We start from the raw sequence: 26,911 nt of genomic DNA on the forward strand, positions 1-26,911 counted from the left end.
TGTGATCTAAAATGTAAAAACACTCAGCCACTCATGCAGATATGGAGTGTGTAATGACAGTTTACTTAATCCTATTGATTAAAACAGACATGTAGTAAAAGCAACAAGAGATGTGCAAATGTGTCACACATGACTATAGCACGTCTATATTAAGATTTCTGTATAAAATAAGTATTTGCCTGTTTTAAACAATGAATTGCATAGTCTCAAATGAAATCCCATAACAAACAAAAAGAAATTTCAATTAACACATAATGCCAAAATACTGAAACCTGTTTATTTCATAAAAATGTCATTACAATTCATGTATTGAAAAATAAAAAAATAGCACACATCGTTAGATTTAGTAATAGGATTAAACCACTTTGTGTCCCAAACTCTTTCAATCAGTGATGACGTCTTTCACGTTATCATGGAAAAAAGCTGCTTTAAATTTAGAGAAATGAGATTTGAATTACACAAACGAATGCTAAAAGATTTCAACAGGTTTATCTCTTAGATTTGATTTAGCTGTTTCTAAATGTTGAATTACTTTTGCTTTGCCCAAACTGCCTTAGATTTGCCTGCACGTCATGGCCTACCTTCGTGACTCCATTATACTTCAGCTTCAATGGATGCCCCTGTAGTCTGACATTTTGTTGTAAAATTCCCTGATATAATTCAAAATTAATGTTTGTTTTAATGTACTTTCATACTTGATAGACAGTTTGAAAGTCTGATTGCAGAATACACTGTTTCATTTTTCACTACGCATAACTGGATCCACTTAAGAAATGCAATGTCAAGAGAAACTTCACCAAAACTAAAGAACTATGACTCAGTTGTGGAATGCTAACTTTAACATAAGCTACTAGCCTTAGGTGATTTTAAACGCTACAGCGAAAGGTATTGAAGATTAGTCATGGCAAGATGAAATGTAATCGATCATGTAAACTACCGTGAAATGCAATACATATGCAAGTGGGACATTTCATTTTGGCACAGTTTTATTGTATCATAATTAAAAACATATCAAGCAAATCACTGGTTGCTTTTCACGCAGTTTTCGTGTCTCTTTAAAATGCAATACAAAAGTGTATTTCATTTTAATTCCAGCCCATAGATTGCATGTCAAACGCAAAGCACACGTATTGCATTTCTCGTTGTGGCAGCTCTGTGTACTGCATTCGGATTAGAGACCATGCTTTAATTATGCCAAATCTAAATGTAGCCAAATGACCAATTACAGTGTCAAAATGGGGCAAGGGGTGTCAACAGTTGGGGAAAGAGGCGATCCACTTCTAAACATTTCTGTATTCTGACAGCGATGGCCAGTGAATTGAACTCACATCTCCACTCTGTGACACACAACATAACTCCGTCAGAAAGTGACGACGACACATGCTCAATTCTGAAATTATTCAGATCCCTTCACTTTTTTCACATTTTGTGTTGTTGCAGGCCTGTGCTAAATCATTTAAATACATTTTTAACCTTTAGATTTTTTTTTTCTAATTTATTTAAAATAAAAAATTGAAATGCCAGATTGACACAAGTTTTTAGACCTTCCGCTATGAGACTTGAATCGTCTCCCAAGTACATCCAATTCCTCCGATTATTGTTTAGATGGAGACTGCTGGTGCAGTTGCTTTGACATGAGTGTTGACCGTGACTTAACGGCACCATTTATAAACAAAAACATGTTGCATTACTTGTTTGCTGTTGTGGTGAAAACAGTTACGTTTACATAAATAGCATTTACTCATTAGCGAACCAAGTGGCAGAGGTTAGATGTTTAAAAGGCCTTAAAATGATCAGATGAAAAGCTTCAACTAAAGCTTAAAATGGAAACCTGACATTCTTTATTCCTTAATTTATCCGTTTTGATTTGTTATCAAGTCGAGTCTTTCCTATATTGCAGGGGTTCTCAAACTCACCCCCTGTGGCTGCAAGTTTGTGTTTCAGTCGGCTTCTGTTTTTAATTGGACTCCTGAGCTAATTAAGTGAACTGCTATTTCCCAGATTCTGTGTTTTTGGAACACTATAGGAATTAGAAAACTAAGTTTGGTAAATTGTTTTTATTAAAATGTTCTAAGCAGTTATAAGGGAATAATGCATTTTTTTCTTTTAAACAATTTTTTCTTATTGTTTAGTTAATCCATTATTTACTAATTAGTGGGTCTGATACTAAAGTAGTTGCAGCCTTTGATGATTCTGTGTTGTCTGCTGTGCTCGTTTTTAATTGTCATTACTGAGATACAATGAAGGGAGCAAACTGCACAGAGAAAGGGCAAAATATAATGAAATCCACAAAAGAGAGTTAAGCATTTAAATATATAGCAAAAATAGAAATATTTTGGTACTTGTGTACTAAACGGACGGCAGTCATGACAAAGGAAAACAGAAGTGTTTTGACGAATTCATAACATATTTATTGGGATAAAAAAAATATGGAAATTTACAGAAACTGAAATATTAATAGAAATACATACGTGCAATTGTTTTGATGAATTGATAACATATTTGAGGGGAGGTTGCATAAGGTTTCCCCCTACCCATTCTAGTGTTGGGCTCCATGGGGGAGGTTTCACTGCCGTCCTTTTAGTACATAAGTACCAATATTTCTAAGTGTCTTACAGTATAAATGTAAAAATCATGCTGCTGTGTTTTTCTGAATGTAGAATAAGAGAAGAAGAAAAAAAATACCAGTTAATTAATTAAGATCAGTGTTAGCAGTTGTTGTCACTGATTATGAATCTGGCTGGAACAAAAACCTGCAACCATAGTTTGACCCCAGGACTGACTTTGAGAACCCCTGTTTTAGTGTAATATAAACTTTAGGTTAAAAAAAAAAACTGCCAATACTTCATCTTATATATAAATGTCTACATGTGGAAGTGTGTGTGTCTGTCCGGCCCGGAAGTGAGAGTTGCAGTTGGGGCAAGGGCTCCGCCTCCGAGGAAACAGAAAACTCGCATAGCCACTAGTAACACAAGCGAGGCGAGCACATCAGCAAAACGAAACCTCAGAAGAAAGACAAAGTCGCTTAGCCGCTAACATCAGCAAAACGGTATCCCTTTTACTTTTCCTCCTGCCACTAATGCACAACCGAGGTGAGCACGTCGGCAAAACAAAACTCCTAGGAGAGAGATGCACAGAGCAGTTCCTTTGAATTACCTGACATCTCTACATTCAATTTTTGTTTTCTGACGATTTCAATAGTTTCTAGGACCCCAGGCTTTTTAAAGCACAAGTTTACACAGCTAGTTATTAAATAAGATGGATTATGACGTATCACCAATCAAAGTTAGCATGCTAACACCCTCACACCATGAAACCTTGTGATTCTCTAATAGGGTGACATCATCAGAGAGGAGTGAGAAAGAGAATTTGGAAGCATGCACTGACACAGCGCGTTTGCACACCCACCACACGAGAACCACCTCAGGATCCCAAATTAGGACCCAAACACAGCTGTGCAATGGGTGTCACCTCAGCACCACACTAGTTTGAATGGAATAGAACAGTGTGAGGTGTTTTACAGTGGCTGGAATGCCAGTCCTGCCACCAACCCCTGAGTTCTCCCTGCAAGTTGGAGGATCTGCTCGCATGGCTGGATTCAGATAAACGTCATGCAGGTTTAAAGGCCTTGCTCAAGGACCCAAAGGAGTGGAATCACTTCTGTCATTTATGGGATTCCAACCAGAAACTTAAAGATTGGCGACGCAGATCCCTAATCTCAGAGCTTCCACCCCGCCCATATACAAGAGGCACTGGAACAAAAAATTACATATATAAATCTCAACAAAAACAAATTCAAGAGGACAAGAGAAAAATAAACATTTGCACCAAAATATTGTCGAAACATTGTAAACTGAAGATTTTTTTCTTTGGTGGAACTAACAAAATTACAAGAATCCCAAGTAAAAAACAAAGATTTCTTTTTATCCTCTGGGTAAAACACTTTTTATTTTTGTATTTGCTTACAGGCATGGCTTCCTTTTGTTTTCATTGTTAGGGATCTGAGTTGCACCTGAATAAAAATAGTTCAGTGCTTTTGCTGTTTTCTGCTCATTTTGAGGTGGTCATCCTTCTATAAGAGGTAGTTTTGACCCATTTTTCCTAGTTTTTACAAGGTATCTGAGTTGCACTGGGGAGTTACCGGCTGTCCTGACAGCTACCCACCATCTTTTTTTTTAGTCACTTATGTGACAAGTAAGCAATTGCCAAAATCCAGTCAGGCAAATGCAAATTGCAGTAGATCAGTGGTATTATGTGAATGGCAATGATAAAGTACCAAAATCTATATGTATAATTCACTAAGGCAAGACAACCATGGAAAGCACGCCGGAAGGGGCGTGGATTCACTAAGCCGCTGACAAGTGAGACACCTATGGCGCACGCAGGAAAGAGCCTCGCCCACCAACTCCAAGACCATTGGATACGACGACAATTTGCAGGGCCACGCCCACCAACTCGGACGCGACGACACAGAAAAAATGGCGTCATTTATGTTCGTCTGTCGTAGAGGCCACATGCAGTGCAGGTCAGGTTAATGTCATGTGCATGTCATGCACCTCCGAGCTACGTTGACTGTTCATAGAGACATGTTTCTCGCGGTGGTGAATCGCCATATGCAGCGTGTGAAACAGTTTGCAAGGGGTATCCCATGGGATCCTTAAAACAATCCTTTACAACTCAGGATGAAGCACAATGAAGTAAGCAGTCTTTAAAAACCAACTTTTCGGTTACGACGCACGAACGCGTGCACCATAGCAAACCGTTTTACACGCTACATACAGCTATTCGCTTCCGCGACAAACATGCGTCTTCTTAGATGCTCCTGCAGGAACACAAAAGACGTTTTCCTGCCCACCAACGCTCCTTTTTCACCGGCTGGCGTCTACCCTCGCTCTCTAGGCATTCACACTGCCTGCCCATTTGCCCGGATGCAAAAACTCACCGACCACCCAGTTAGTCCCTTTCGTCTGTGGTAAGAGTCCACATGCACGTCTGAGCCACGCGGCGTTTGTTATGCCGCAGGTTCACTACTGTGTTGTACTGTATTTTGCTCTCTCCAGAGTTCCATCTTTTCATTCACTTACTGTTGCATTCTCACACTAACCCGTTTTAGACATCCGTGTCTTTACAGAAGTGTTTAGCATTTAATAAATAATTATGCATGACATTGACCGTGGCTACCCAGCGCAGAGAGGCATGGGTAAGCCGTTGAACCCCATTCGGGCTGCAAGCCGTGGAATTCCCACTAAATGTGACTCATACGCTCCCACTCATTATGTCCCTACTCTTTGTGCACACCCCCCTCCTACCGTGGTCGGGTATCTTGGTGGATTATATATAGAAAAGCAACCAAAACCGAGGGGTATCCCATGGGGTCCTTAAAACATTCCTTTACAACTGAGGTTAAAGCACAATGAAGTAGGCAGTCTTTAAAAAATGAGTTTTCGATTACGATGCACGGCCGCATGCACCATAGCAAACTGTTTTATATGCTACATGCAGCAATTCGCATCCGTGACAAACATGCATCTTCTTTGATGCTCCTGCACTTTGTTCACACCCCTCTCCCACCTCGCTACTACCGTGGTCGGGTGTCTTGGTGGATTATATATAGAAAGGCAGCCAAAACTGCACAGAGCAATGAAAAGTCTACAGTTCCATCTTTTCATTCTCTTTCTGTTCTATCCTCAAACCCTCCCTTTTTAGACAACTGCGTCTTTCCAGAAGTGCTCAACCATCAATAAATAATTATGCGGCGTTTGTTATGCCGCGGGTTCACTATTTGTTGTATTTTGCTCTCTCCAGAGTTCCATCTTTTCATTCGCTTACTGTTGTATTCTCACAGCAACCCGTTTTAGACAGCCGTGTCTTTCCAGAAGTGTTAAGCATTCAATAAATAGTTATGCATTACATTGAGCGTGTGTCTACCCGGCGTGAGCCGTTGAACCCCATTCGGGCTGCAAACCATGGAATTCCCACTAAGTGTGACTCATACGCTCCCACTGGTTGCGTCCCAACCCTTTGTACACACCCCCCTCCCACCTCACTACTACCGTGGTTGGGTGTCTTGGTGGATTATATATAGAAAAGCAGCCAAAACCGCACAGAGCAATGAAAAGTCTACGTTATTCACAGGTACATCTGGACTATGTAAAGACGGTGACTCAAGTGACGAGTTGGAGGTGGGCACATGAGTGGACAGTGCATACTGAACGAGAAATCAGCAGACTAGCATGACGGACGGAGCTGAATGGACGTCATTCTCCTTTCCTCCCGTTCCACACTCCGCGCTGTGCACCCGCATCCCTCCGTCTGGCAGGAGAAGGCGCGAGGACGGTGCGCCAGTTTTCAGTCACAGACGATTGTGTGTTGGTTCGTTCTGTGCATTGTTACAATGTTGCTTTTCTTGTTGATTTATTACATTACCGATTTTTCAAATGTTAATTTTCTCCCTCTGCTTAAAAATCATTAAAAAACCGGCCTGATTACGCAGTGTATGGTATGCCGCGGGTTGGCTAGTTCTAAATAATACAGATGCCAGAAACAAGGCAGAATCATTATTAGAAAAAAAATCACACACGCAGGTATTATAGTTACACAAATAAAACAACTAAAATTTGCAATCAAGGGAAGCACAAGGTAAAAAAAAAAAATTAAATCAGATGTGAAAACCAGAAATGTGATCAAAGATGCCCCACCATCAATAGTGACTTAAGGCAATCAGGGAGGCAGTCAATACATGGTGGGCTTAGCCAGCTGTGCAAATAAACTTAAACTGGGCAGAGAGCTGCAAAGACCAAAAGCAGCCATACAAAAAACTTAAGACATGAAAAAGACAAGACAACAAATTGAAAGCCATTGTTGAGAACTTGTGTGGTGAAATATATTGGTAAAAACTTAAATAAATAAATGTACTGCAAAATGTGACCATAAATAAATAATAACAATATGAAATTTGAGTATAAATAATTAAATCTCTCACAAAATATATTTTGCTTCATATTTGTTTATGCATCCATATAATTAAGGGTGGCGTGGTGGCGCAGTGGTAGCGCTGCTGCCTCGCAGTAAGGAATCCTGGGTTTGCATGTTTTCCCCGTGTCTGTAGGAATTTCCTCCAGGTGCTCCGGTTTCCTCCCACAGTCCAAAGACATGAATGTTAGGTGTATTGGCGATCCTAAATTGTCCCTAGTATGTGCTTGGTGTGTGGGTGTGTGTCCTGCCCAGGATTTGTTCCTGCCTTGCGCCCTGTGTTGGCTGGGATTGGCTCCAGCAGACCCCCGTGACCCTGTGTTAGGATATAGCGGGTTGGATAATGGATGGATGGATCCATATAATTATTTCTTCATTTATTTCAGTAACACCAGACCAAATATGAAATAGGCACTGAAGTGAACTGTCACTTTCACACCTCAAAGCGGAGTTGGTGGGTTTGGTTGACCTGGTAATTCTGTGACTTATGCACATGCTCAAAGTTCTGACTGTATGCATCAGTCTATGAGTGCAAGAAAATGTTTCCCAGAATTACTGCTACTTTAATTCATCATTAAAAGTTTGTATCTGAAGTGTCTCCTATAAATGTGGAACTTGATGGCCGAAGTTTTACATTCACTCCAATGACAACTACTGTTAAGTGAAAAAAATATCTTGATCTTAGATTCTTCTTCTCGATTACCAGTTCACTTCGGCAGTACAGCAAGTCTATAATGAGAAGTCAAGCAAAATGATACTTTTATTGGCTAACTAAAAATATTACACTATGCAGGCTTTTGAGGCAGCTTAGGCTAAAGAAGGGGCCTGACCTGCCTTGAAAGCTTGCATACTGTAATCATTTTAGTTAGCCAATAAAAGGTGTCATTTTGCTCGACTGCTCATTGCATCCATAATGGCTAACACAGTACAACACCCTAATACTACAGTGAGTATATGAGGAATTTATTTAACAAAGACATCTAAGTAGCATATCATATAAAAGGCTATTTTTGATATTCAGTGGAACCTCGGGTCACGCCCATAATTCGTTCCAAAACTCTGGTTGCAACCGAATTTGGTTGTGACCCGAAGTAATTTCCCCCATAGGATTATATGTAAATACAATTATTCCATTCCACACCGTACGAGCTGTATGTAAATATATATATATTTTTATTTTTTAAGCACAAAAATAGTTCATTATACCATAGAATGCACAGTGTAATAGTAAACTAAATGTAAAAACATTGAATAACACTGAGAAAACCTTGAAGAAAGAAAACGAATCTTGCAATCTCTTTAAAAACAAGCCCGGTGCCTTCTTTAACTGCCTTCTCACGCTCTCTCTCTCTTTCTCTATCTCTCTCTCGCTCGCTCTCTCTCTCACTCGCTCTCTCCAGCTGCACAGGGAATGCACAGGGAGAGACTGAACACGTGCAGAAATCATCAGCACATACGAACTGGAAGGGAAAGTGGCCTGTTCATCACCCAAGTGTGTGGTCGTGAACAGATGCAAAAGTTTGTCGAACTTTTTGGTTGTAACCCGATTTGTACGTGGTCCGAGGCTCCACTTTGTTCAGACAAAGCTTTTGCATGAATATGCAACAGCATCTTTAGCATATATCATCAGATAGCCTGCAAATCTTAGACAAGCATATGTACTTAAAAGTTACAGCAGGATGATCTAAACCTTAATCATGGGATATATTCATTGTGTTTAGACTCAGAGTCATATGTTGCATTCTAGAGCAGCACCAGCATACTTAAAAACAGTAAGTCAGTATAAGGCACTTTTGTTACATGGTAATCTAATGACACCCTTTCAAGATTAAGTTCAGGCTAGCTACATTATTTAGCACAATTGACATTGGGCATACCTAATCTGAAATGCCAGGGACCAGAAATATTTTGGATTTTGGAATATTTTTATATTTTATATATTTGTATCTTCCAAAAACACCTGTAACCAATTACTCCAGTCCATGCCCTTTATACTACAGAGGTTTCAGTGAGAGAACGAAAATAATTCAGAAAAGAGTTGAAACTATGAGTAAATTAAAATCCAAAATAGTTGTTATTCATTCAAGATCTCAGTAGCACAAGGCAACTGAAGTTTAATGATTAATATGTACAATGTAATGAGTGCAGCAGCAGCAGGAGAGACAGAAGAGAGACACATTGACCACTGTAGACAGTTGGCTCCATGTGTTTAAGAAGAGCTTCTGTCTGCTACAATGTCTTTCATCATTTTGATTATTATATCACTACATGAATTAACAACAGCAAACACAGTTTAGTATAAGCATCGTGGTCTATATATATACTGTGTTTAAAAGCTCATCATCTATGCATTTCTAATTAAACAATAAGGTTAACTTCCTTTAGTTATTCATTTTGACGTGTAGTCAGATGATGGATGTTGTGCATCCATGTTCGTGGATCTACTGGTGTTGTCAGGTATACAGTACTTAGTGGTTCAGGTGTTTTGAGTACTGAGACCTTCATCTCCTGTAGCTCTTCATTATCAAGTCTTAACGACAGTCCTTTTGATGAAGTGAGACACATCATTCATTTCAAATGCATATTTTACAATTAATATTTTCATAAACATAGCCAACAATTCTTTCAACCTTACATTGACTCCTATATTATTGTATTAAGTAAACAATAAAGGTTTCAGTTTTGGGTTTTGGAATTAAGAATGCTCAACCTGCAATAGATTATTTAAAACAGTTAGAAACCACTTCAGAGCCTGAGTCAGATAGGCTAAAGTGTTTCAAAAATGATTTTGCCTGAAACTCACCAATAAAAACAGTCTTCGCCAAAACCCACCATGCCAGCTTTGATGAGTGAAAGTGACAGTTTTCATTTCAGGACTTATTTCATGTTGTGTGCGGAGTCCCTGAAATAAATAAATGAAGAAGTAATGAATACATACATAAAGAAATAAGCAACAAAGTATATTTGTAACACATTTAATTATGTATACTCATATTTCATGTTATTTATTTATTATCACATTTCACCGCACTTTTGTTTATTTGTGTGTTAGTTAATTTTGTGTGAATGTTTCCTTCTATATCCTGGCATCTAATGAAACAAAAAATAAAAGACTAATTGGAGAGCTACTTGGCCACCCAAAAGAAATTGACACCCATCATTATAAGAAACATGCATCACCAGATAAAATGGAAAGTTGCCACTTACTCAGATCTGGGACTACTTCTGCTATTTCTTCCTTTTCCCACTTCTTTGTGGGGTCAATGTGCTTGATCAACATTCGCCATACAGCTCCATCCTGTGCCTCCTCCTCTGTCAAGCCCTTTTCCTTCAGATCTTCTTTTATTTCATCCGTCCACCTCCACTTTTGCCTTCTTTACTTCCTCTTCCGCCTATACTTCCCATCCATTCACTCCTATGTCCACATACTCATTGTCTATCCTCATCACATATCCAAACCACTTCAACTTAATTTTCAGTACTTGTTAAGATATCTCTCCCACTTTTGTTGTACCTCTGATTGTCTCATTTGTTATTTTGTCCTTTTTTGTAACTCCACACATTTATCTCAACATTCTCATGTCTACCACATCTAATTTCTTCTCCTGTGCTCCCTCCCCTGCCTAGGTCTTGGCTCCATACATCACTGCTGAACTTACCACTGTCTTAAAAACCTTACCTTTAACGTTCACTTGACACAAGATGACATCATTTTGCAGACCGAGAAACCAATAAAAGACAGTCAGACAGCATCCTGTCCAGGTGAAAAGAAGTAGACTGTCACTGTAAGCAGTCATATGTGGTGGCACCTGTAAAACTAAAGAGTTGTTGCTCTAACATTGAAGAGTGAATAAATTTAAACCATAAAGTCACCATTACCTTATTTTTCTATGGCTAAGAATGGTGTCCCAGTCCCTATCTTCCAGATCCTTAGCTCCATACAGAATACACAGTAGGAATTTTAAGACCTGGGGAGAAATTATAGGGCATCACTAGATCCCCTGCTACTACAAAATTCTTGTACTTGTGCATTTTTTTGGACATATTTAGATATCACGTGTTTGTAAGGTTATCTGTTTTATTCCAATAATAGAAATAGTTTTCAATGTTTTGTAAAGTTTTTGTATACAGTGGAACCTCGGTTTGCGAGCATAATTCGTTCCGGAAACATGCTCGCAGTCCAATGCACTCGTATATCAAAGTGAATTTCCTCATAAGAAATAATGGAAACTCAGATGATTTGTTCCACAGCCCAAAACTATTCATATAAAAATGATTAGTACAAAATATAAAGTAAAAATACATTAAAAAATTAACCTGGACTTTACCTTTGAAAAGAATCATGGCTGGTGTAAGTGAGTTTCTAAACTCTTGTGGGATTCCACCCAATAGGACAACACGCAGAAGAGGGTCTCAAAGCAATCGCAGTCTCCCAGAGTAGCAGAGACACACACACACACACACACACACCTGCGCACGCGAGAACCATCAGCTCAGCTGTGATCACATGACGCTCAGCAGACAAAGCGTATCCATACTACTCGTATTGCAAGACCTTGCTCATTTATCAAGTAAAATTTATTAAATATTTTTGCTCATCTTGCAAAACACTCGTAAACCAAGTTACTTGTAAACCGAGGTTCCACTGTACTTTAAATTTCTTTGGAATTTTATTGTATACTTTTTGTTTTGTTTATATTTTGACATTTGTGCAACTTCCACCTGACCTAGTAGGTAGTTGAGGCAAAAAAGGAATTAAAAATAAAAACCAATCAGTATTCCATCTGGTAAAACATGGAATTAAAATGGACCTAAGTTGCCCAGATCAGAACTGGCACAGGTCGTATGTCCTCTGTGAAGTTTGATGTCCACAGGACATTTCCAGAAGGGGTGCGGTTAGAGTTAGGTAAAAGTTGTTTTTGTACAGTGAAACTCCTGTATACAATGAATAGCTGAAATGTACAGCAGTCAAAGTGATCAGAAACACAATGTGGGAAGAAGAACTAAATTATAAGTGAGTTAGTTCAGGGTTCAGCAAAGTCAGTCCTGAAAGGCCATAGTGGCTGCAGGTTTTTGTTCCAACCCAATCTGTTAATTTGAAGTAAAATATTGTTATTGATGTTCTTGTTGTGCAAGCAAAATTTTGATGCTTCATTTTAGTTGTCTCGCTTGTTAAGATTCCCCACCTGTAATAGTTTTATTCAGCTGCATTCACTGTTTTTAATTCCTTATTAACAATAAGATGCAAATGACACAGGAATAAGCAGTTCTCCATCTAACTTGATTACACCTGTGTACATTCATCATTAACGTCTGGTCTTGTAAAATATTTGGAAGGAAAAAAAGTGAAGGACTGAGAATTACTGTTTAACTTCAGACTTCAAGTCAAGAGAATGAAATCCTTGCAAAGGAAAAAAATCTATGATATATGAATGACCTGACATGGCAAATGAAAACACTAACAAGCCATACATTTCAGTAAGGTCTGTTATTGGCAAAGATTCATTTCTAATTAAGTAATCGGTTTGGAAACAAAGCCTCCGGGACCAACTCTAGCAATTAAAAAAGCTTCTGTGAAACACAAAAGCAAAAATAACAATTATATTTTTCACACCTAAATCTAACATCATAATAATGTTACTTAACAATATGTGAGATTGTTGATTCCTCCACAGAGTGAATACATTATTCTTTTACAGTAAAATATTGTGTCCAGCAAGGAATGTTAGCTTCATGAATGGACCAAGTACAATGTTGGGAATTTTACAGTGCCCCCTGAAAGTTGCACGCTAACAAAATGACCACAGATAAAAAAATATATTTAGATTATAATAGAGAATCTTTTCAGCAAACAAATTTACAGCTAAGCTCTGTCAGAAGACACAAGATAAAGGTTAGCAAATAGGAGCACTTTGTACTCCGGCTGGTGTCATCTCCAGATGCTGTAGTGTTGTGCGGAAGTTATAGAGAGCAGCCATTCAATGGCAGGGAGACTGTTCAGAATTGACAGAAGGATGAATGCAGCCAAATACAGAGAGATCCTTGATGAAAACCTGCTCAAAAGGACACATTACTTCAGATTGGGGCAACAGTTCCCCTTTCGCATAACAGACTTGAAGCATGCAACCAAGACAAAGCTGAAGTGGCTTTGGGATAAGTCCCTGTCTGTTCATGAGTCTGTCCAGCTAAAGTCCAAGCTTAAACACCATAGAACATCTGTGAAGAGACCTGAAGATGGCAGTTTACAGGCAATGTTCACCAAATCTAACAGAGCGTGAGATGATTTGTCTGGAAGAATAGAATAAACTGCCCACATCCAACTCTGCAAAACCTGTAGGGACTTTCCCAAGAAGACTGAAAGTGGTAATTACTGCCAAAGGGGTTTCTAGAAGGGAATAAATTAAGGGTCTCGATACTTATATGAATGAAAGACTTCCAGTTTTGATTTTTAATAAATTTGCAAACCTTTCTTAAAACATTTTGCTTTGTCATTATGGGTTATTGAGTGTAGATTGATGAACAAACATGTTACATTTATCCATTTAAAATTAAGTTTACGATGCAAAAAAGTGTGCAGAAGGTGAAAGTGTCTGATTACTTTCTGAATCCACTGCACATAGCACAGGAATGAAAAGAAAGACAAGCAACACATAAAAAAGGGACAGACAATCACTGTGACATAGTGATAATAATAATAATCAGAAATAAAAATCTGTACTTCATATTATAAATGAAAAAATAATATATTATGCGAAAGTTATTTTCATGACTGCAAAGCTTATTAAATACACAGACCACAGTGACACACTAAAAATCATTCATCTTTAATCCTGCCTACATAATAATAATGATAATCCAAAATTGAAACATATATTTTATAATGTATATGAAATAGTAATATTATATAAAAAGTCTATTTACAAGAATGCAAATCTTATTAAATGCAAAGGCCATTGTTATGCAGTATATATAATTAATCTTCCCTGCCACCTACAAATATATAGGGAAATGGTGATCTGATTTTACTATGACATGCTTTTGGATCAGAAATAATGTGTGTTTTAATATTATTTACATAAACTGGCCATTTTTAAGTGCCAAATGACAAAATCACAAAATTGTGCTGTCCTCATTGTTGCTCTTATTCTGTGAGTCTTATATGCTTCTTTGCTCAGCACTTCACCGAGTGTACTTGCCTGCTCCATTGACATTGTAATGTATGAATTTTGCTTGGGTGGTACTCTTCTAATAGTTATGATTACCTCAGAAAAGACTGGGATTGCTTAGAGAAGAGAAAAAAAACATCTGCTTTAAAAGCGAGTTAGTTTTTAATCTAAAGAATCGAAGTCAGATAAGTTTTAGGTATTCATTAATGGATACATTTACTTCCAGTCAAGATAAGGAAATTGGGAGATAAGCCACCTAGTGAACATATGTGTCATCTAAAATTCACTTTTAAACCCTAGGCTAAAGTACAGTGGGTCCAGAAAGTATTTAGGCCCCTTTAATTTGTTCACACTTTAAAATTAAATCTACATCACAATAAATGGATAGATTTGCCATTTTTACCAATACATCTACTGTAAATAATCCATAATGACAAAGTGAAAACATGTTAGAGAGGTCTGAAAATTTAATAAAAATCAAAAACTTAAATCTTTCATTAGTAGAGGTATTCAGACCCGAATATCAATACCTTGTAGAAGCCCCTTGGGCAGAAATTACAGCTTCAAGTTGTCTTGTGTAGGCTGGGTAAACTTTGCACGTTCTTTATGGCAGATCTTCTGAAGCTCTGTTAGACTGGCTGGGAAGTGTCTGTAAACTGACATCTTCAAGGCGCTCCACAGATGTTGTATGAGCTTTAAGTCTGGTCGTTGGCTGATCCCACCCAAGGACAGTCAGAGACTTGTCCCAAAGCCACTCCAAGGTTGTCTCTGTCTGTATGCCTCAGGTCATCGGCAGGCTGAAAGGTGAACCGTCACCCCACTCTGAGGTCACATGTATTCTGGAGGAGTTTTTTTTTTTATTATTTTTTTGTCAAGAACCTCTCTGGTTTTGGCTGTATTCGTCCTTCTCCCAATACTGACCAGTCACCCTCTCCCTGCTGCTGTCAACACCACACTTCACGGTAGGAATGGCATTAAGCAGGTAATGAGCAGTGCCAGACATAGTGTTTGTAGTTCTGCCCAAAGATTTCAATTCCTATCTTACCAGACCTAAGAATAGTTTTCCTCGTGCTTTTGGAGTCCTTTAAACTGCAATGTGCCTTTTGAAGCTCTGTTATGGTGATCATTGCATTCTTGGCCATGTCCTTGAACAGGGCCCATCTTGTTCGGTTACACGGTTCGGAGAGGAGCAGAGACTTTAGGAGCATGTACTGATACAGTACATTGCCACACCCACCACATGACAAAATTAGGACCCGAGTGCAGCACCACACTAGTTCGTTACAGTGGCTGGAGTGCCAATCCTGCCACCAACTACCACATTTTCCCTTGCTAGTTGTAGGACCTGCCTACTCAGTTTGCCCATGTGGCCAACTCTAGGAAGAACCCAGGGGGCTTCAAACTTCTTCCATTTCACAATTATTGAAGCCAATGTGCTCCCAAGAACTCTCAAAGATTTAGAAATGGATTTATCCCCTTCTCCTGATCTACGCCTCACCACCATTTGATTGTGGAGCTCTAAAGAGAGTTCCTTGGACTTCATGGCTTGATTTTTGTCTTGACATGAGTGTGAATTGTGGGACTGTATATAGACAAGAACATGTGTGCCTTTCTAAACAATGTCCAATGAACTCAGTTTGCCGCAGGTGGTCTCCAATCAAGTTCTAGGCACATCTCAATGAGAATTAAATCAAATAGAATGCACCTGACCACAATATGGAGTGCCACAGCAAAGGATCTGAATACATCTTGTCACAAAAACCAGACATAAGAGTCATAAAAAGGTTTGGGGCAGCCACCCGGATATTGGTATCCTGGCTGCAAAGTTGCAAAATGTATAACAGCACTGATGTGCACAAAACCAAGTCCAAAACAGAACTGAGGGAAAAGGGAAAAGGTGGAGGCTTTAAAAGGGTAAGACAGGAAGTGAGGTCAAAGGGATTGGGCTCAGAGGGGTCTTCAGCCGTAGGCTCAAGCCCAGATGTGACATCACAGGGGCCGGAGCTGGCAAGGTCTTCTTCCATAAGCTCGGACCCGGAAGTGACGTCAAGAGGGCCAGGTGGAATCTCCCGTGAATGGTCTCCAGGAAAGGGAGGAAAAGAGTCAGTGCACTTTTTTTTTTTTCATTTTGTCATTATAGAGTATTGTTTGTTGGGTAAAAATGGCAAAATATATCAATTTACCACTAAATGTACAACACCATAAACTGTGTAAAACTGGAGGTGTCTGAATACTTTCTGAATCCACTGTATGTAATATTTTCTGATTCTAGTAAGCCAGACTTTTTTTCTGAGGAGCTGATAATTTAAGATGCACAAAGAAGAACAAATATTTATTTAAACAGAGGACAGATATGTTTAAAAACTGCACACATTTAAAATAAATATGTCTGAATAATAATAAATAAAGCCAGACTGCATGTCCCATTAGAGCTTTGAATTTCTTCCACACTCTTCTGGTGGTAATTCAGAACGGTTTATTTTGTTTACACCCTTAAGGAATTTAAAGACCTCTATTATATCATTTTTTATCTTTCTTCTTTTGATATGTCCAAGTGACAGAAATTTTTGGTCTGCAGCATAACATCACAAAAAAATGGACAGTGTGTCACTTTAATGTTAGGGTTTTACTAGCAGTTTCAGAATTTGCCTCAGATAGTAAGTGAAATTTCACTGTTTTATTCTTTTGTGCCTCAGAGAATAACAAGGAGATCTTATTTTTATGGACATCCAACATGACAGCATAATTTGCTTTTAAGAAAAGAAAGAAAAAAAGTGCTGTTAACAACAACACATATCTCTTTTGCACTGTGAAGTTAGCTAGGGACAGTGTGATACATATGTCTAGTTTAAAATATGTATATTTCATAATATACATGCTGTATTATCGTGGTATTTCCCTCTAAATGTATTATCGTGGTATTTCCCTCTACTTGCCCTTTTACCTGTTTCCTCAAGGGTAAGTGTTCTCGTCAAGTTCGTTATCGGGTTGGTCTACTGTTGCACTTTAAGATGAACACACACACACACAGACCCTAACCACAACTGTGCTCCATGAATAACACACACGCTGATTAACCCTTAGCACTTTAAACCACACAAGTGCTATAGGAATAACAGCCTGTCATTCAGCACTTCAAGAGACTTACTTATTTTCGACACGAACAACAATACGATGTTTTAATGATATCTCAGACCTAAATATTGCTTTTGGTCTACAAGAATACATTTAAACATACAAAGACTCAGCACTCTTGACTATAGGCCATTCATCAGCCAAGAATACCTTCTTTATCGTATCTGTCCCTTCTGTTGAGTATAGCGCTCTTCACTCTCAGCCATATAAACCTCGCAGCACGGAAATAATGGCAAAATCCGGCTGTCACCAGGTGCTCAAAGAAATCTAACTTATTACTTCAATCACTCTAGACATTAAGACAAAGCACTGAAAGTTAAAAGCAGCATGGTATTTATTACAAGAATAATAATAATACCACAAGAACAAAGAATACTAGAAAATAGGTAGTGATAGGAAAGTCTGAATATATATAGTCTTTAGAAAAAGCTTACGAAAAAGTTACAGATGACAAGGATGAATGTCCCAGGGAGGCGTTTTGATTTAGCAATCGATGTTCATGATGCCTTTCTGACGACCAGGGCCGTCTTCGTCCGTTCCTCTTCTTCTTTCTTCTTCTTCTCTTTCTTCTCCCTTTGCTTCTCTCTTTCTTCTTTCCAAACCAAGGCATATTTATTATGAAATGTCAAGCCTTGGTTTCACAACACATGCACCTGATTGGCTGGCTGTCCAAATGATTGATGAATTAATTCAATGTCCGTTTTCCCACACAACAAAACCTTTGATGTACTTTGAGGTAGCACTCCCAGGCTATAAACTAAACTTTGTTGTTCCAGATGTCCATCCATAATAGCCTGAGGTACCACCTCAGCATCCTTTCCCGGGCTATAAAACCAAATTAGCACGAAGCTATGAACAAGTGTTATAAAAGTAAGGTGTAAGGGAAGAAAACCTGCTTTAATTTGTTAATTTCATCTGTTGTCTTGTCTTGAACAAAATATAATGGAAACCAAAATGTACAGATTTTATACACCATAACACATGCTATACGAAGAAAATGCACAGATTATATATCATATTGGTTGCTGTTCATCTGATTAAATAATGTGGTTTAATTGATCACATGAAGACCAGTATTGTACTGTGTATTAAAAATGTAAAGTAAAATGAGATACAGAACACCAGTCTCTAAGTACAAAATAGACTGGGTCCATATTTATCAAGTGTCTCAGAATTACTATTAGGAATTACACTAAAAGTCTGACTAGGAGAAGAATTTGTCCCTACCCAGACTAGGACATGACAAGATATCAAGATATCCCAGTTTTGAGAATGAACAACATCATGATTTTACAGAAACAGAATGACACTCATACAGGCATTTTGTAGTTACTTTGAAAATTAGGATAACATTTTGTAATTGTCTAATACTAAGGCTTCAGCAAAATATATTATTATTATAATTATTACTAGGCCCCCCCGGCCTGATCTATGCACCAGCCACTTTGCATCTCTGCCGCTCATGTTGTGAAGAGGGGGGCTGAACGCACCCCAAGGAGACATGGTCACTCCTCCGAAACCCCCTCTTAAACGATGTTATGGGACACAAATATAGTTTTTTTTTTTACCTCCTCTTTGCTCCATCAGCTGCTGACTTGCTGCTGCTGCCGTGCCACGTGATCTGCATCTTGCACGACGCTTCGAACATTTAAAAGCCTGTACAGCAGCTGTTCTATCTACTCTTTGACTTTTATTTCCAGCCCAGAGTATGGTTAAATCTTTTGGCACAAAGTCTCATCTTGCAGGATGTGAGTTCTTGATATTTTTTAGTTTATAATTTAAAAACGGAATAAGAATGTGACAATCTACCAACATCACATTAAAGTTTGATAAATTCTGAAAAGAATGATACCAAACATATATATGTAGGTTTTAAAATAAGCCTGATTTAAAGCGTGACAAAAAAGTGACAAAATCGTTGCACTTTTAGGCCTAGGATTTTATATATATAGAGTATATTAATTATAACATTTAAAGTAGTAGAAGAACATGGAAAATGTAATGTATTCTGCTCGTCACTGTTGAGACTGCAGCACAGCATCAAAAATAACAGAGTCTGCATCCACTAGTGGGTTGATATTGCGATATCGATTGCAATTCACATATACATTCTCATCCACAGTTGGTGCGATGACCTTTATGTGTGTGTCATCAATCACAACGGCTGCAGGAAAACTGGCAATTTTCATGAAACCAGCTTGTTTTAACATTACCTCAAGTGTAATGGGGTGTATAAATCTGCTTCTTACCTCACGCCTAGTAAGGTTTTTCAACAACAACAACAACATTTATTTATATAGCACATTTTCATACAAAAAAATGTAGCTCAAAGTGCTTTACAAAATGAAGAATAGAAAAATAGAAGACACAATAAAAAATAAACATAAGTCAACATTAATTAACATAGAATAAGTAAGGTCCGATGGCCAGGGTGGACAGAAGAAACAAAAAAAAAAAACTCCAGACAGCTGGAGAAAAAAAATAAAATCTGCAGGGATTCCAGACTAAGAGACCGCCCAGTCCCCTCAGTGTTTGGTGCAAAACCCAAGAAATAGTTAAATGGTCTGTTGTGATAAATCATTACCCTGTAGCTAAATAAAAAGGAACGGTACCAACACTGTTGTAGATGGATCAAGTAGCATATGAAATCTGTGAGATTGATATGCTTTTTTATGAGTCCATTGTTTTCCAGCCTTTCCAAAACCTTGTGCCTTTCCATGAATGTATGTGCTAGCGTCTGCCTGAGTGCCATCTTCTGGCAGCTTCTAGTGAGTTAGGACAGTTCACAAGCTCTCCTAAATCCTGGTGAAGTTAGGAGTAGTTTCCTAAATTAAGAAACGGAATAAATGCTACTACTCCTACTTCTAATAGTAAGACCAAATTTGCGTTGCTCTAAGGTTTTTGAGCCAGTTAAGACAATTTTCCTTCACTGAGATGCTTGATAAATATGGGCACTTGTCTTCTTCAGTTCTGAATAGGTGAGTTGTGTATGTTCTCCCAATATCACCGCAGACATTTTTGTTGCATCTGTTCTGTCTAATGACAATAGTGTTCATGACGTACAGTGAAACACTGTCCCAGATCTGTTGTCCATCTCCAATAGACTTAGAGGTATTGATTTACGGATCTTTTATATGTCTTACAGGGTGTGTGTACAAGGGTCAAGATTTACCCCAAAAGCCATAAGCCATAACTTTTAATAAAACTTAGAGAAGAAGGAATTATGCTTCAGCATCTTTAAAATTACTCACACAACAACAACAGGCAAATTCATAAGAATGTGATTTTCTGTTTTATCTAATAGCATCAACCTTTTTTCTTATAGCCTATAAACTATCCTTCCATTCATCCATCCATCAATTTCTGCCTTCTCCTTGGCTAATTCAGTGTATCCAGAACAGCAGGATGATTTTTTTTACAAAATCCAGAATATTTTTTAATCCTAGCAGGGAACAAATATGTGAAGAGTTGTTATAACAATAACAGCAAAAATAAGAAAACAAAAAATAGACGCGGTTGAGCTCCTTTAAGCTGGCCAAGAAACATCCTGGTTAATTCTCTTTTCTTATCAACAAAATGGCAATGATTTTGCATTTCATATTTTTTGTTGTATCCGCCACCAATTCCTTTGTCTTGTCTTGCACTCTGCTGGCCCACTGCCATCCAGCAGGTGCCACATTTGGATTATCAGCACACCTGGCTAATAACTACCCTGCTGTGAAATGGAGTTTCATAGATGGCGAATACTGGCTATGTGCCCTCCAAAATAAGCCGCAAAGCAGGTCAGGACCTCCACTAGTCTATCCAGTAGTGTCAAGTTCCCCCCGTCAGCCAGCCATAACTGCTAACTACAGATGACAGTCTACACAGGCTGACAAATGAGGAGTTGGCTTTAAAAGTTCAAAATGAGCAAAAGGACCTTATGAGAGAGGGAAACTGTACAACCTCTGGCTTGATGAGAACGGTGCCTCAAATAATCTTTAAAAATCAAGAATGTATTTTAAATAAAAGAAGCACAAAAATGAAGAAAGCACAAAAAATGCAAACATTTGCCTAAAAAGACAGTATTAAGCTATGAAGTTCCAGTACATAATCTAGACACAGAATCCAAGATGAGAAACAAATAAATCACATATAAACAGAACATCCAAAGAAACCATAATACTCACAAGGTTCTTTACAAACTCAATGACCCGCTGCTGAGATCCACTCGCTGACTCAATACACAGCCAGTCAAAGGTCCCAGCAGATGTGACATCATGGTGGCGCTGCTTCTTGGACCACCACACAAGGAACATCAGAACATTTAAAGAGACAGTACAAAAATATTAACCAACCAACATTACAGAAATGAGATAAAAATATGAAAAATAATAATTGAAAAATAATAAAAACAACAATAAAACAGAAAATAAAAAGCCAGGAGACCTGTAATATAACACACCCTAGGCAGCTGCACTCATTATCCTAGTTTCAATGGGGCAACAGTCCGCTCCCACCCAGTTACAATCTGCCTTGTGGTCTGAGAAGACATCTTCTAATTATGTGAAAGTATCATGAACAAACATGAAGACATCTTGTACGCATAAAAGTATCCTGCACATACAGTAGGAGATATTTTCACATACATACTGGATAGGGGTTATCCCATGATTTGTTTTCAATGTGTGGTTCAGAGTTTCCATAGAAAGTAACTGAAGTTAAGATTGTAATGAAGCAGTAGAAGCCTTCTTTGCTTTTTTGCCTTTTATTCTGCATTTGTAATAACTTTTTTTCTGATTTTCTGTGATTTGTTCCTTTTAAAGTTTTCACTAAACCTTTTTTTTTAAACAAACATTATTGGACTGAGGAATTTCTTTTGTTACTATTATGCGTTTGACTCATGCTAGATCCTGCTGGTTGACTTTGGGAACCTAGAAACGGTAAAGCTACAAGGGGTAAAAGGAGGGATATGCAGGTGAATGAGATGATGGTGTCCTGAATAATGGACTATCTGTCGGGCAGACCACAGTTTGTGAGACTCAAGGACCGTGTTGTTGATGTACATGTGAGCAACATTGGAGCACCATAAGGAACAGGCCTGTCTCCTTTTCTCTTTACTCTGTGCACCTCTGATCATAAATATAACACCAGGTCATGTCACTTGCAGAAATTCTCAGATGATTCAGCACTTATAGGGAGTATTGATAAGGAGGATGAGACAGTATGGAGATCTTTGTTTCTTAGTACAGAAAGAAATGTCAGCAACTTAACATCACTGAAATAATTAACTGGTTATTAAAGAGCCTCTACACCCAACCAGGGAATGGATGTGAAGGTGGTGCATTGCTAAATGTACTTGGGAGTCCACATCAATGAAAGGATGCACTGGTTTCCTAACACAAAGGAACTGTATGACAAAAGGGTTAAAGCAGGCTCTTTTGTGTTAGGTGACTGCATTCCTTTATTATCAAGCGGGGTCATTTTTGCTAAATTGCTTGTAATTTGACCTCTCCAAATTAGAATCATTGCTGTTATTGAACTATCTGGAGTATAAACACATGTTTGGTCTCTTTGTAAAGGTAACATTCTCTAGTTTCACCCTTAGTAGTCAGAATCACTGTAGGTGTGACTGATCAAAAGTTATGCACATTAGAACTCACAGAAAAAATGAATTTTTTTGTTCTCGCCTAGGTTTTTTTGTGAAAATAAAGGCCTCTATAGCTGCAGTAGGTAGGTGAGGACAGAAACACACTATGTACCAACAGAATAACTTGTTGACTACTCACATTTCAAATTTGAAAAGAATACCTGTAAAAATGACATTTTTACACCAGTTTTTATGTGGGCATGTCCAGGTGCTTTTTAGAGGGGCTTATGGTTTATCCATTATCCACATTTTGGAACGTATGGAAAAAGTGTAATAACTTTTGAATGCTTCAACCCACAGATATCAATGAGGGCTCTACTGAAAGCTTACACCTAAAGGAATCTATATCTACACACAGTGTCACTCTATTAGTTATGGAAATTCATATTCCATAATAAAAACAATAAAAAATACACATTTCAATATAAAAATAGTCAAAACAAGTCTTATGGGCTAAAAATATATATATATATTTTATTTTTAACTTTTTTTTTAATAAAATGCACACGAACTATATACATTTTTTTACAAACTGTTACAATACAGCTCAGCGTTTTTCCACGTGCCACTGATTGTAGCAATCGTTAGCAGGCAGAAAGCACAAGGGCGTGTCACATGCTCGCTCTCTGCCATTAGACGTCTCCTGGTACGATCGATAACTGTCACGCTGCGTACATGCATCTATTATTTAATCGAGAGTGTATTTACGTTTATCTGTACTTTTATCCATATTTAAAATGCGAAAAAACTAGGTGAAATCACAATAAACAACCACGCACCAAGTCTGTAGACTGGCACAAATGCCAGCTTCGCAGCTCCGATCGGTTTTGTTTACAAGTTGGTATGGCAAGTTACATATCGACATGCTCAGCTGCTCATTGGCTGTAAGTTTGGAGTGTCACTCACAGCGTCCAATCAAACTGGTAGATTCTACCAGGGTTTGGAGTTGTGCGTCATCGTTCAGCTGTCTGTGACACTCGTTGGCTATACGAGGTGCCAGTCACCCCCCAGACCCATCGTTATTGGCCAACTTAGGTGTCAATCAGAAGCTAACACTTCTGTGTAACATGCTTTAGCATGGTTATTGCCGACAGAAACAAATTACGTCTGATATGACCAATAGAAATGAAAAAAAATGTCGGAGCTAGTCTCGAGTTAAAAAAACGTTTCTGGAGTTTTTGTCCCTTTGAGGATTTATTGTGTGTTTTGGACCTAATCGTTTTACTGGATTATATTCCCTGGAGCGTTACGGACAGAATGAGATCAATATTGCTCGGAAATATTGATGTTTGACTTGCAGAGAGCCTTCAAAGGTAGTCAAAGGTAGGAAAAGTCAGCTCTTAAAAGTATTTACTTCTCTGTAAAAAAGGATTTAGTGTCAGTGCTGTGGTTGTTATGTGTCAAAATGGTTTATATCATCGGAAAGACGAGACTCTGAATTTTCATTTGATGTGTAGTATGTCGAGGTGCATGACAGAGGGGCATGCACACATGGCTGTGACATGATTGTGACGTCGTAAAATTGTCGTTATGTACCGGGACCGGTACGTGTGCATGTTAAAATGTGGGTAGTGACATCTTTCACATCTTCTACAACTCTGTGATGTCAGGGTGATATTCTGTGCTGTGGTGTGCTAGGTCAGTAACATCACTTCAAGAGAGGCCCCCTGAATCAACAAACTAACTGAAGGGCAGACCCCCTTGAAATAGTAAAGAAGGAGAGACCATAGTGTGTGTGTGTGTGTATTATAAGAATTAGATAAAACAAATCAGAAAGAACTGGGGCACATACGTGATCCATGTATATTGTAGTTTTCAACAGAAATGAATGATAGCAATTAGGCCTTTTCATATGTGAGTCAACAGTAAGACTGAATCCAAGTGGAATGGGAGCCAGTTATATGAAATCCAGGCAGGAAGAATTATGTCCAGGATTGCGGACAATGGAATTGATGTTAAAGAGGATATGAATGTCACTATTAAATTCTCCTGAGGGAAGAGAAGAGAAGGCATTAAGCAACAGCGCCAACCTCAGGTTCTAAGGACAACTACCATCACCACAGCCCTTCAGCTGTCTCCCAAGCGTACACTCATGTAAAAATGTATATGCAATATTTATTTTTACATAATTTATTTTTTTATTTAAAGAGCTTCTTTAAAAAGCTAATTTCCCCCTGGGGACAAATAAAGTTTGTTCTATCTATCTATCTATCTATCTATCTATCTATCTATCTATCTATCTATCTATCTATCTATCTATCTATCTATCTATCTATCTATCTATCTATGTGATAAAGAAAGCTGTTCTGTTAGATTTCTTCAATTTTGCCAAGGAGAACTTAGCTGTCCACATGGTGAGGGTCCATCAGTTTGGTGTAATAAAGGACATCAAATTTCATTTTTAATTGTGACTCCCCTTCCCTTAGTGCCCTAAGCACATACTTTTGGTTAATCCAAGGCTGACTGTAATGTTTCATGTGTTTGCATGCTTAATCTAAAATTATAGGAAAAACAAGACGGTTAATAATTAATTTTTTTAATTATTTTATTAATTATGACTTTGTTTTGTTTACAGTGTTTAAATGACAGAATCAAAACAAAGTGGCCTCCCAAAGGCATGTGGATACCAAAAAAATAATCTCCCTGCTGTATTAGAAAGAGAAGATATTCTGCACACTGTGCTCAAACACTGATCATTTTCCTCCTCACAAGCATTTATATGAATGAATTACTGAAATACGTGGGAGTCTGCGGTTTGAAATGACAAGATAACTAATCAAGGAATCTTGAGAAAGACTTCAATGATGAGACATTTATATCCTTAAGACCATTCTGGACACAAATTCTCTGGAAGGATTAATAAAGCAGATGCCCACACCCTTCTAAGAAGAACATTTGTTTTTCATCAGAACTCCCCAATACCTGAAAGTGCCACAAAAGGACTTCTGGCTACTTTGTAGGACTGGTTACTATTGAAAGACAATAAGATTTTCCAGGGCATTTTTAAAAAAGTGTGGCACTCTAGTTATTTGAGTCCATAAATTACAGTAAATAATTGTAATTGTGGAGTTAATAATTCAATGAAAAGAACTTTTGGAAGCTGCATATTAAGAAAAGATATACGGTATGCTTTTTGGGACTTAGTTCATACATTATAAATCCAACAGAGACAAAGAGGCTAAGAATCAGCATGAGGTTCAATTCATTTTAGTTTGAGCTTTGTCACATTCAGTAAGGTCCAAGACTCTGAACAAACCAGACGAGTGCACTAACACTGCTGTATAAAACATTAAATGTATAGTTTGATAGTTTTTTTTATACTGTATATACAACACGACACAGGCTTACAAATAGAGAAAAATTAACTTTGATATTTTTGGACATTGTATATATTTATTGCATTGTTTTATTGTTTTAATTAAAGTAAAAATTGAAAACTTACATTTTGTTCACTCTTTCTCTTTTACTCTTTCAGTTAACTATTAAATGACACTAACGCAAAAGAATGTGAAATAGAATTTATATATCTTATATATAAATATCTATGCGTGGAAGGTTGTGTGTTGGTCCGGAAGTGCGAGGCTACTGCATGAAGCTCAAAGAGCCGGTAAGGTTGCTCCAAGTTAACAAGTTGGAAGAAGAAAGAAGGACGAGGGTACAGCATGAAGCTGAAAGAAAGCGACTCCATCGCCAAAGTGAAACTGCTGAGGAAAGACAAACGAGAGATTTAGCCACTGATAAACAAGGGGGGCAAGCACGTCTGCAAAACAAAACCGCCAACTCTGCATTTCAACTTTTTTTCTGAAGATTTCAATAGTTTCTAGGAGCCCGGGCTTACACAGCTAGTATATATATATACTGTACGCCCAGGGCCGCAAATAAAAGACAAAGAGTAGGACAGCTGCTGTACAGGCTTTTAAATGTTCGAAGTGCGAGATGCAGATCATGTGGCACGGCAGCAGTAACAAGCCAGCAGCTAATTGAGCAAAGAGGAGGTAAAAAAAACTGT

The 26,911-nt window shown here is 38.1% G+C and overlaps 1 protein-coding gene across 1 annotated transcript in view; it reads left to right on the forward strand.

Annotated features, from left to right (window-relative positions):
- khdrbs3 (KH domain containing, RNA binding, signal transduction associated 3) overlaps positions 1-26,240 on the forward strand; it is a 526,056-nt gene extending 499,816 nt beyond the window's left edge. The window contains exon 11 of the transcript XR_005630743.1: positions 25,478-26,240. The gene's annotated coding sequence lies outside the window, so the exon portion shown is untranslated. The remainder of the gene's footprint in view (positions 1-25,477) is intronic.
- The last annotated feature ends 671 nt before the right edge of the window (positions 26,241-26,911 follow it).

This window comes from Polypterus senegalus, chromosome 15 (genome assembly GCF_016835505.1).
Source record: "Polypterus senegalus isolate Bchr_013 chromosome 15, ASM1683550v1, whole genome shotgun sequence".
Taxonomy (NCBI): Eukaryota; Metazoa; Chordata; class Cladistia; order Polypteriformes; family Polypteridae; genus Polypterus; species Polypterus senegalus.